This window comes from Macrobrachium nipponense, chromosome 32 (genome assembly GCF_015104395.2).
Source record: "Macrobrachium nipponense isolate FS-2020 chromosome 32, ASM1510439v2, whole genome shotgun sequence".
In the NCBI taxonomy this organism is placed as follows: domain Eukaryota; kingdom Metazoa; phylum Arthropoda; class Malacostraca; order Decapoda; family Palaemonidae; genus Macrobrachium; species Macrobrachium nipponense.
Genome location: NC_061094.1, coordinates 61,876,326 through 61,880,942, shown reverse-complemented (window position 1 = coordinate 61,880,942; position 4,617 = coordinate 61,876,326). Strand labels below are relative to the sequence as shown.

The 4,617-nt window shown below is 37.4% G+C and overlaps 1 long non-coding RNA gene across 1 annotated transcript in view; it reads left to right on the top strand.

The window, feature by feature from the left end:
- Nucleotides 1-1,841: 1,841 nt before the first annotated feature.
- LOC135207169 (uncharacterized) overlaps nt 1,842-4,617 on the top strand; it is a 50,210-nt gene continuing 47,434 nt past the window's right edge. Inside the window, exon 1 of the long non-coding RNA XR_010312913.1 lies at nt 1,842-1,971. This is a non-coding gene — a long non-coding RNA (uncharacterized LOC135207169). The remainder of the gene's footprint in view (nt 1,972-4,617) is intronic.

The following is a 4,617-nucleotide window of genomic DNA, read 5'->3' as shown; positions in this document are numbered from 1 at the left end:
AATTGTTATAATTTCAATCCAATGAACTAGATAAAAGGAAAATATATTTCAGAGAGATTAAAAGATGACGGATCAACAGACAACAAAGGGCGTAAATCCTGTTAAAGATGATTGCGGGAGGGATTAGTGAATCAGGAAAAGAAGACAGTCGCTTAATAAGATTGGTGGTAATCAGCTAAACTTGCCAATGCACGCAGCCAATTTCATTTGCCGTTGCAATCAGTTGTAATGATTTCGTTTTTTTTTTTTTTCTTTTTTTTTTTTTTCTTTTTTTTTTTTTTTTGAAGATTCGAATCATAAATTGCTTCTTTTTTAATATATGTATATGAGTTTAGTGCTTAACGCAGTTTTACAATTGAAATGGAATTCCAATGCCTATAGAGCATACTATGCTACACTTTAAGAAGCGCTTTATGGTTTATAAATTCTCTCTCTCTCTCTCTCTCTCTCTCTCTCTCTCTCTCTCTCTCCAGTAGTGGAATAATTCGCATGAAAAATATAACATTAATAAACGTTACTTTCAACTAATTATTCCAGGTTAACATGATAAATTGCGTTAACGAATAACCAAAACTATGAAACATAGGCCTACGATTTATTTTTTATAGCACCACAACCAGTCAAAATCGTAATCGATTTTTGGGTAACGTAAGAAAGCAGGTTAAACTTTTCTCAAAATTCTCGATAATCATGTGTTAAATTCGTTACCGAATAATCAAATCAGGTTACACTTTTCTCAAAATTCTCGGTAAACGTGTGATAAAATTCGTTACCAAATAACCGAAACTTTGTAACATAGGCCTAGTATGATTTATTTTTGATAGCACCTTAAGCAGTCAATTAATAATACACTTTTAGGGTGCAGCAAGAAAAATTTTTTCTTTATATATTTCACCAAAAGAAAACGGATCCTTTGTAGTTAAGGATTCACTATATAAAAAGGCAAGTAAGACCAGTTACAGATCTCCTTCGAGTAAGTCCAAGAACTGTCTGATAGATACAGTTTGCGTTCGAAGTTCAAACCTTAAAAACTGTTTTTAAACGATTAGCACTACAGTCTTGCTTCAGCTGTGTTGTCGAGGGTCGTGATTCATTGTCCGGTTTTAGTTCGTAATTTGTCTCGATATTCCCTTATTCGATAATGGTAGGCTACATTCCTTTGTCCCCCAATATGACTAGGCCTAGAATTAGGTACCTCTACTACCTACACAATTTCTATTTTTACACAAGGCTTTCCTTACCTTCGAGTACTCTTCGGTCAGATCTGTAGCTGGAAAAGTATGCGTCTGGGATTATATAAACAGACTGCTTGGATAAACGAGTATAGTGTATTGACGGGAAGTGTAAGAAGACCAATCCAGTCGTTAACAACAAATGGTTGCTTCAGGGTCGGGTACCGGAGTGACGCCATGATGTTGCCATTCGTCGAACTCCAAGGAACGCCACTGTGATTTCCCATTTTCCTTCTTTTCAACACTCAATCCTCACAAGTTCTTCTCTTATTTTTCCTTTAATTTCGTCGTTGCACTTGCTACAATAACACTCCGAAGAAACGCGTTCGATTGATACTCGCTAGGAGCTATGGCAAGGAAACCCTCACCCTCCTTACGGTTGAGTTGGGACTACTTTCAAATATAATTTTCAGTTTCAAATTTCAATCAGACGATAGTGACAATAGCAACTATGGTTATTAGAATTACATTGCTAGTTATTGGAATTACATAGATGGAGATATTATCAGTTTACGAAAAAAAACTGGCCTTAATACTACGTAGTTCGGTATTCCTCCACCAGAGCGGCGCTGGCTGCTGCTTCCATCTCCAACCAGACGGGAACCGCGCAGTGAATAATGTACTTTGTGTCATGCTATTTTTTTTTCTTTTTCGTTATCCGCCTATTGGTGCGCATTACAGCCTACAATTGCAGAAATGGGTACAGGATTCTTCAAGGGGAAATGGAATAACAACAGAGGTAAGCGAAGCGTATTGAACTTATTCATACCCATAATTTAGCGTTAGATATTTATGTCTGCTCTGCTTAGCAGTAGATAGCTTTATGTTAACAAGCCATATTTTTTTGCATATTGTGGAGCGTAAGTGCAGTGGCGATTTCAGTTTTCAAAGCAGAACATCATTAACTTATTTATGCCACATAACGCAAAATGGAAAAAAACTCATGCTCGATATTAAAAGTGATTAAGTAGTTAGCAGGCCTAAGCCTATAGGTTGCTGCCTGGTAGTGTCGCAAGTGATGCACAGGAACACCTGTTATATTTTGTCAGCCTCCAAGAATTGTTTGCAGTTGGTAGGCCTATAGGACTGTGTCAGACTCGTCTATGCCATCAGTTTTTCCATTTTAGACATGTAAATATAGAGTTAGAGTTGTTTATCAAAAGGAATTTGATCAAATGTGTTTTCTCAACGTGTTTAGTCCAAAAGCCCGTTTGAGATTAACGTAACAAAAAAATGTAAATATCATAATTACCCCCAAAGAAATATATTGTGAACTTTTCCCTGTGACTTTAATACTACCGGCCACCATGAACTAATGTGAATTTTTTTCCTAGCCATAATTGTAACTTTTTTTTTCCTACTTTTTCCCCGAGACTATTTCCGGCCACCCTTGACACTAAGCCTGATTCGTATCCGATACGTTGGCATGAGTACAAACCATGGACCAGCGCCTCAGTGGCGTGGTCGGTATGGTCTTGGACAGACGCCTCGGTTCCGCGAGTTCGATTCTCGGGCATTCCACTGAGGCGTCAGAGATGTGTATTTCAGGTGATAGAAGTTCACGAATCTCGACGTGGTTCGGAAGTCACGTAAAGCCGTTGGTCCCGTTGCTGAATAACTACTGGTTCCGTGCAACGTAAAAACACCAAAACATGGACGATGGGTACAAATAATTCCCAGGGCACGGCAAGTCACGCCCGTCAAGGTTCGGGTTTGCAGATGCCCGAAGCTCGTATGGTACTAGAGTTGTCATTTCATTCGAGTTGTAGCAAAAATGCGGACTGGGGTCCATAGATCCATTGAATCTTCCGATCGACATTCGCTCACGCTTTTGTAAAGTCCTCTTGCACAACAGATCGTAACCCTCAATAGAACGAAGCCAAACTAGACTCATTGACTAGAACCATTGCAACAAGCCATAAAGCGAAAGCTCTCTCTCTCTATATATATGAGATAACAGTCGAAATCACCCAATGGACTCGCTCGGGCTTCAAATAGGGGTTTTCACGCGGCCAATGTCCATATATCGGTCGTTTCATCCTGCAAATTATCATTCGAATTCATTGCTACTTTTTTGCTTTCATCCGGTGAAATTGTAATCGCCCATTCCTTGTTTTAGATGGGACTTTTTTTTCTAACCCCTCCCCTTCCCTGTGGGCATGAAGTTTTATTGGGAAACTTTTTTTTTTTTCGATGGAGTAATATATTTTTTTTTTTATTTCAGGAGCCAGTATTAGAAATGAAATGGGAAAAGCACTGCGTATATGAGAGAGAGAGAGAGAGAGAGATTAAAGAAGGGAAAGAGCTGTGAAGGCTGAAAGTGGTATGGTGAGTAAATAAGAGGTTTAGTGAGGGAAACACGTTGTTTGAGGTGAAGTTGGAAAACACATTTGAAAATTATAAATAGAAATTTAGGGTGATGGAATTTTAGGGGAAAAAAAATCCTAACCTTAGAGTACAAACTGTAAATGGAAAATGCTGTTTGAAGTGAAGATGACAAATTCTTCAAGTTTATCATATCATGGTGCAGGCGTAGGAGATAATGTGCTGATTGAGGTGTGTGTATATTATATATATATATATATATATATATATATATACATATATATATATATATATATATATATATACATATATATATATATATATATATATATATATATAGATATATATTATATATAGTAAGTGTTACATAATAAAAATATAAAAATAATGGATGTTATTCCATATATATAAAAAACTAAAAACTATGATTAATTAAAACCAGTGACCCAAGAGGTCCAACCAGATTGCTTGCAGGAATGTGATCAGAACCAGAGACGATAAAGTATGTAGGCTAAGATGACATGCCGTCACCTGTGGTCCTTCATTTGTTTTGAAAACATTAGTCCTAGCTTCCTGCTTGAGACAACTACCGCGACCTATAATTCAAACGGCCTACGTGGATTTTTGTAATCTATGTCATCTGTATGTATGTTCATATGTTCGAGCTACTGTCTGCTTCCTTTATGATTTGTAACCGAGATGGTAGTCGAGTTGAATTAGCCATCAATCATTGAGAGAAGCGATCAAGCCATCGTCATTAGAAGACCTGTCCATCTTTATCTGAGTTTCATCATCATGTAGATTTGAATTAGCCATCATCATCGGCAGACCTGTACAAATTTCCTCTGATCTTCATCATGTAATCTCAGAGAATAGAACTATTTTTTGTACTCAGTGTTTTCTACTAGAACCTCACATCTGAAAGAGATCGAATGAAGTTTTAACTATCATCATGAGTTTAACACATCGTCGTCATAGCCAAAGAAGATACCGACTTCGTAGTTGTCATCAAAACCCCAAGACACTCCAATGAGTATGGAAGTGCATAACCAACCGACTT